The following is an 8551-nucleotide window of genomic DNA, read 5'->3' as shown; positions in this document are numbered from 1 at the left end:
TTGACAATATTAGACCCCTACTAAAGTGACATACACACATTATAAAAAAGAAAATGATCATATTTAAGGAGGAAAATATGATTTGTAACCACAGTAGGTAGTTTGTCAATGCAATCATTACTTCTAGGGTGAAGCACTAAATTGGAATTAATAAAGAAAAAGTAAATGGAAGCACAGAGTGTCAACTGACCTTGCAGGATGTGCCTGTCAAAAAAACAATGATCCCAAAAATTGCAAATTACAAGTTATCTTACATAATGCATAAAATATCAACATACATTTTAAAAATAATACATATTAAAAAGCAACAATGTGCATATAAATTCAAAAAGTTATTGCTCACAGTCAATCACCACTTCTTCAACCAATTTAATTGGAAAATGCTTCCATGTGTAAAACCATTCTGGTGGTGTGCCTGAGATGGGGCAAGCAAAACAATTTATTTTCAAAAACTATCATTCCTGCCCCTTTAGCTCAGGGTGCAAGTTTCAGCAGAGGAATTGTAATCACTGAGTTTCCTCTAATTAAGTGAACGTATGTTATCTTGGAAAGTAGCTATTAGAAAAAATGATAGTGCAATTAAAAACATTTCTAAATGCAAAAAGATGTCTAGCAAAGGAGACAACACAGAGACAAAGGTAGCCTTCAAACTTAATTAAATAACCTTAATTTTCCACCATAAAAAATACAAATAAATAGTAACATTTTAAGAATGTAATTTAATTAATAAATAAACACCTATGCTAAAGGTCTTCCATCTGATTGTCAGAAGGGCCTATGATATTTAGCTTCTAGCAATGACATACCTCATTCTATCTTACTCCATTATGTATTTGAATGAGATCCCAAAATTTTACTCTTATAAATGAATAAAACAATATCAATAAAATTTCAGATAGTGACTAGAAAAATGATTTAACGTTGGGATTAATCGACCTTACTATCATTGTGTAAGAGGTCCATGTACCAAGATAATGGTGAGAATAACACTTTAATGATGCGTGAATCACTAGACATTGGGTCTCCGATCTCATTCACAACCAAAGTCTAGCTCAATTTTCTCATTCAGCCCTGTAGGGAACAGGAAGCACTACCGCAATATCCAATCTGCTTCTCTTTTACATACTTTTTAGATTACTCTCCTCTTCTAATAGTTTTCTTAATAGTTTCAATATAATTTGCCATTTATCATTTATCATTTATACTTGAAATATCACCATTATGTTTCAATAGACAATTGGAAAGACAATGCTATTCAACTGCGTGTCGTCGGTCCTACATATTGTAGTCCACATTTGCATTCTACTAAGTAGACGACAAATATGGAATGCCAATTGATGAAACTTTTTATGTTAAATTCTCTACTGTAACAAAAGGCTGAAATTCTGGTCTTTCTATTGTCTTATGAAAATACATGCAATACATCTATTTTCATTGTATTAAAAACATTAAGCTGCTTTGATTTTGTAATTTAAACCTGTATTGGAATCATTTAATTCATTAACAAAAGGTTTGGAGCCAATTTATCCTTAACTGTGTGGGGTTTTTCTATATATATTATCCCCGGTTTATCTGATAAAAGAAGGTTTCAGAATTTCATGCAATTTCAACAATGAAAAATTCTTATTAATACATTTCTTAACTTGATGTGCATATGAAATGCAAATAGAAAAAAAAAAAGATAATGACCTATCCCTTTTAATCCCAAATCTCATTTACAATCAACAAAGTCTATTAATCAGAGCCAGTTTCTGATTTGGTCATATTAAAATGTATGGGGTACTTTTTTGCACATATGAATCTAACAAAGGATAGCTTGTTCCTTTATGACTTGACAGGTGTACGCTACAATAGTCCAGATAATTGTTCAAAACATATGAGTCACAATCATATTGTCCTGAATTAAGAGCGCTATATTAAGGAAATTATTTTGGGATCGGTAAAACATGCTTGTGAATCTCAAATTAAAAGTATCATTATTAAGGTGACTTACAAATCCAAAATAAAATTAGAATCACCATACCAAATAAAATAACAAAACATCAATACATCTGCCATACCACTGGACTATACTATTAACAGTTGACAATAATTGAATATGTTTTTCTGTGTGTTCTGCTAGGACTTTATATTCCACATATGTATAGTATGAATCCTGCAGTGTACTGTGTCTGTCAGAGCAGAGCGCACCTAGAACCGTATTCAACAAGACACATTTCTCAGATTCCGTAGTTGAAATTTTCATTTTAAAAAGCAGAAATTAGCATCTAAATTGGGAGCTTTGCGTAGCTCCACTTGTTTAGGTGCAATATTTTTCTGCCAGCAACAATTTATTAGTCTTGCACTGGTCCAATATAGGTCTATTAATATATATTGCACAAGATTACTTGAAACCTGATCCATCCATGAATAACTTGAGTTCCCTCACTTAGCTACAGGAAGAATTTTTCATTGTTGTATCATGATTATTTTAATGACCGGCTATTATTAGTTATGTATACTTATATGGATCTACCCTTAAACTATTGGGAAATAAACCACAAGGAACAGCTGTGAAAAGTTGCTTTACAAGGAAGATATTAAAGGATCCTAATTACATAAGCGATGATTTTCATTCAAATACACAATATACCACTTTGTTAGTGTTAAGGACTTACCTCTCCTCCGTTCTAGCACCGCTCCGTCCCCTGTTGGAAGCCGCGAGGGTTCGGCGGTCACATGACCGCAACTCGGGGCGGGGAATTTGAATCTTACCCGAGTATTTAAACTTCACTCTGACAGAGTCTCAGAGCAACTGGTCTGCTTCCTGGCTCCAGTCCTCCCGTGGATCACTGTGCTTTCCAGTCCTTGCTTGAACTCCTGTATACGAGTGCCTGCCTGTGTGACTCTTCTACCTTTCCAGTCCCTGTGCACCGACCTGGCTTGCTGAATCCTTTTATTGATTTATGGTGACCCTGACCTGGCTTGTCTGACATTGCATCACCCCTGTCCTGCACTTCTGCCGCCAGCCAGTGTACCGAACCTGGATACTTCTCACACTGAGCTTGTCCGCTGATTCCCTACTTCTTTGCTTCATTGTGCACCAGTCCCAGCTTTCTGACTACGCTCCATGTACTTGCACCTCCTCCCGCTATACTACACCTTGAGGTGAACCAGAGGAGCGCGACCTGCGACTCCTGGCAGCTAAGCCCATCCCACCTTGCAACGGTTCTTGGTGAACACCAGAGAGTTCGTTAGACTCCGCACCTTGGGTAAGCCAGTGCTAATCAAGATTAGTATCAGATCCAGTTAATCCGTTACAGTTAGCAACAAGGTACAGCAAGAATATTGTAATCCTAAAATCATTGATTGGACTGTCACCTGCCACCATTTCATTATAAGGCTTATTTACCCCCCCCCCCCTCTCCCCTCCATCCCAGGACCTATATATTACAGGGGCTTTAGGGCAATCTTCATGAACATTTTTTTCCTGATAAAGTCTGGTTTAGAACTAGACAAAATGCGTTGGGTATAACACACCAACGCTAATATTTCCTTCTGCAACCTGGATCATCTACTCTCTACTTCCCTCATTTCTCCTGATATATAAGAACATTTTACAGACAGAGGAAATAATCTGAGAATTCTGTGGATAAATAGGAGAAAAACCAGAGTACTTTAACACTGTTTCCTTGGAACAGTTAAGAAAGAGCTGAAAAACTGCATTCTTGCCAACAAACTTTTGCCTTGACCCCAGGAAAAAAAGAACGGGAACATATATGTGACTTCTTCAATATCAATTTATTATTAAGATCTGCAGAGACTTATGTGTTTCTCCTGCTGTATAAACTGATCCTATTTTGATGTGGTTTATCTTTTTATTCAATTAGAACGACTGTGGATCCAGAATGGACCTTTAATCAGCGCAACACTGTGCAATTTTTCCACCTATCCATTGGTTTTAGTGACTAAAATTTGTGTATTTTAAACACCATTTTTTTTGGAGTTAAAATAATAACAGCTGTTGAGACTGAAACACACTATTGAGTATTGAAAACCCTTATTGCCTTTGCTGTGATTAAAGATTTAACATACCAATTTTTTACTACATGTTTCACCTGTTGCATTTTCAAGAGTAGATTGATAAAGATTACTAAGTCTATTTCCTTTGCCTTGTTGTTACCCAAGTTATTTAATTATACTGATACACGATGAAACATCGCTTTATGGGGGAGATTTAATTAGCTGCGAATGCGATGTACCTTATCTACACATTCTATTGTTTGAGAATGCTAGATTAAGTAAACAATTTTTATTTATGTATTTCTTGCATCATTTTTTTTACATAGGATGACTTTTTATAGAAGTTTATCTTTATGAAGCACATATTGATGAAATCTTCAGAAAGAGTAAAGAAACGCGTCAAGCACAACATAAAATCAACCTAAAGTTGAATTCTCTTTGAGTATTGCTGCAAGATTTTTATACTACAGCAGGACTGGGGTTTTCACATTTCTATACAACTACAATTGGGTTACAATGTTTTGAAGTATATAGATCCTCCACCGTGCAATTCTTATCTGTATGTATTCCCTTTGGGATGGTTGAGTGATGACCTCTTAAATATGGTCAGATTTGGTTACTGTCCAACTATTTTTAAAGTCTGTCCCAATTAACATCTTACAGAGCCTGATCAAATGCCGATCAGGCTACGCAGACTTTTTGAGTATATAGGCTGGAAACTTCTGACATTTAAGTCTAAAAAGGCTTAATTGTCCATGAAAATTGAAGCCTAGATAAATACATACATATACATTTTCTGTGCAAAATGTATATGCACAAAATGACCTTAATCTGGCACTGGGCAAGGGGAAGTTTTATGACGTGAACTTAACTGCAACATTCTCTACTACCGACTGAATTCATGTAAGACAATGTTTTATAATAAATGTAGGCAGAATGCATTTATTATTTTAAAAAATATGAAAAAAAATGACTTATTCATAAATGCATGTTTTTCAGAAAAACGTGTTATGATATGCAAAATTGGGAGTCGTTTTCGTGTTCAGAAGACGAAAATCTATATGTATCATATAAATTTGTTAAAAAAAGTTTTTTTCATCGCAGATCTGTGTTATTTGTTCAAAGTTTTATACAGAGATTTAAAATAGGAATAAGAATCATGAAACTAAGTACTTCCGGGAATATAAGATCTCTCTATTAATATATTAATATACTCAATTAAAACTGGCAGAATACATATGATCACAATTTACTCCCAAATATAAAATATAAAACATATAGCAGTATCAAATTATCAATCTATGTATATAAATATTATTTATTAGAGGTAAATACTTGAAAAATATATAGAATAAAATTAAAATTAAAATTAATGCCCCCAATACACGAACACATAGAAGATGCCCAAATATAACACTTATGTAACACAATACCAAAAGATAGAAGACAAAATGAGGAGAGAGAAAGAAATTAGTTAATAAAAGGGGCAATCATAAAAGCTTGATTGAGCCCCATACATTTCACGGCATACAAGTCTCTTAGCCAAATTGCCTCCCCTAGCTCCCAAAGAGACATATTCTATTCTTTTGAAATTAAAACCACTATAATACCCCCTCCCCCGTGATATTTTATAACATGCCTGGAGGCAGCATAGTGGCTCACTGGTTAGCACTTCTGCCTCAAGGCGCTGAGGTCATGAGTTCAATTCCCGACCAAGGCCATATCTGTGTGGAGTTTGTATGTTCTCCCCGTGTTTGCGTGGGTTTCCTCAGGGTGCTCCGGTTTCCTCCCACACTCCAAAAACATACTAGTAGGTTAATTGGCCGCTATCAAAATTGATCCTAGTCTCTCTCTCTGTCTGTCTGTGTGTGTATGTTAGGGAATTTAGACTGTAAGCTCCAATGGGACAGGGACTGATGTGAATGAGTTCTCTGTACAGCGCTGCGGAATCAGTGGCGCTATATAAATAAATGGTGATAATGATGATGATGATGTAGCTCAGACTTCATTATAATGGCCCTATTATGCTCCTCAATCCTCAGCTTTAGAGCCCTTGTTTTTTCCCCACCTATTTCAAATTGCGGGGACAATCTATAACATAGATCACAGAGCAAGTTGTACAATTCATCAAATATTTTATTCTAAATTTCTGCGGTCTACAAGAGTCTGTAAATGTTTTGTTCTTCACATTAACCAATTTACACGTTACAACTAGAGCATTTATAGAACCCACCCCCGTAGTCTTTTCTAACAAGGTCCCAATAATATAACGTAATATTGTTTTGTTAAAAAAAAGTTACATATACAGTATATAAAATAAACTTTGGAGATTTGGAAGCAAAATGATGTATCATAAATAAAAGTTTTCATACTGCAAAGATCTGGGGCCTGATTCATTAAGGATCTTAACTTATGTGCAAAACAGAAAACTAGTTTTCACCCCTTGCATTGTAACATGGTTTTGTCAAGGAGACTGAAATAAGATACTTCTTCATTTAAGATCCTTAATGAATCAGGCCCCTTATCTGTAGCAAAAAGATAGCCCAGATGATGTTACAGCACTATTGGACGACCTGATTTCAGTTGCACGCACCTCTATGGATTTAAAAAACGTACTAAGCAGGATGCATTAACTATACATTTAAACCAATAGTGGAGGAAGAAGGAGGAAGGAGGAAGGATACTCTTTAAAAAACTATGTTTACACATTTTCTCTTATGGCTTTCAGAACTATGTTTTGGTTCCATTTCTGTCCATGGGAGTCTACGTTACACCTACACTACATTCTGTGCATAGCAAACTGAAATAATCGAGAAACATATCTCCAATGCAGCAAATTATAGACACTGTTATCCCTATTAAACTTCCACCTTATGTAAACTTTATTTGACTTTTAAGATTGAGGAGATCCTTATAGCTGTTAAAATTAGGTTTGTATTGACAGACTGGATACTGGGACTGCTAACACCACTACTAGGAAGGTAAGCAGTACTTTATGTTTAATAATTTTTATTTTAAATCTGTAAAAACAAGCAGTTACAACAGTGCAAGCAAACTGACAATAGAACCAAAGGAAAAAAAAAATGTTTTTAAAGAATCATTGGCAGGAAACTCAAATATATAAAAACAATATATTTGAAAATAATAGTTTTGAATTTGACTCAAATATAATAAGTGTAGGTAAAAGGGAACACAAATAAGGGGTTGGGGAGGGAGGAATAATTGGGAAGAAGGGCAGGAGATTATTTCTAATTAAGCAGGATGTCGTTAAGGTTGACTTTCTTTCTATAACAATGGGATCCATACCTGCCTGATAACATGACATCTGTCATGTATATAGTATGTTATCTTCTCCAATGCTATAACACGCCAAATGCATATTTTAAGTTACAGAAGCAGAAGAGGTCAGGCTGGTGCAACAGCAAAAAAATCAACGAAGAAATGAAACTAAATTGCAACATCTCCTTGTTTGTTCATTTTTCCTTAAAATATAGCAAACATAGGCAAGTTACTGCAATGCTGTTTGTTTTGTGTATTGACTTTCTGCTCTTGCAGGAACAGTCTGTAATTTAATTAATAAAGTTTCTTGCCAGTATCATACAGATACTGTGCATTAAAAACATAGGACTATGAGGAACGTTTTTTCAACCCAACAAGAAACTCTGGTTCATTGGGTCTTCACCGCTTTTATGCTGCTTTATGGCCCCATCCTCTACCATACTGCACCAGTCAGCCGGGCTCAGAAAGATCACTCTCACTTCTCCCTTCATGGCTCTGTCACCGGACACATCATAAGAGAGCAGATCCTTCCACCGACACTGCGCTGTCAATACCTATTGTCCAGTGCATAAGTGTCAATGAGCCTGGACAAATTTGTGAGCATCGTTATCAATGTTCCTGCAAGTCTCTTGTATGACAAACACTACTGAGAGATCCTGTTGTTATGCACGTTTTGTCGCTATCCAATAACGATTGTCGAATCTCGATTTGTGTTTCCAAAGCACAAAGTAATTTATTATCCAAAGTAGCAGAATAATTCAAGCGAAATAAAAATAAGTACAGCCATTACATATCGCAGGCGCCCTGGATCCGGTGAACAGTCATTCAGATCTGAAGTCTGTGGTCAAAGAAGACGGTTCACTAAGCCCAGAGCTCCTGCTTATATGCAGTCAGAAATACAGTAAAACAATGCAGATGATGTGGCTTGCTTCTATTGGTCCAGGCTTCAGGAAGGTCCAGTGTACTGCAGATCATAGGCCAGTTCAAACCAAAATATCCAAAGGTGAGGGTCATCTCTCCAGGGGATGTGCTCCGACTTTCCCGCCAAGAATCCAGTTTCAACTAGTCTATTAGCATTTTATAGTTAGTATCACTTTAAACATTTATTCCCTAACATCGCTAACTAGAGTATGCAATGTGCGATTTATTCGGCAAATGAACCGGACAACTGCTGATGAATAAGGAACTAAAATGATACCAAACATGACACATTTCCTATAACCTGAACCTTATGTTTCACCAACATGCATATAACTTATAATATTAAACA

This window comes from Mixophyes fleayi, chromosome 11 (genome assembly GCF_038048845.1).
Source record: "Mixophyes fleayi isolate aMixFle1 chromosome 11, aMixFle1.hap1, whole genome shotgun sequence".
NCBI classification, from domain to species: domain Eukaryota; kingdom Metazoa; phylum Chordata; class Amphibia; order Anura; family Limnodynastidae; genus Mixophyes; species Mixophyes fleayi.
Note: the sequence above shows the minus strand (reverse complement) of the source record.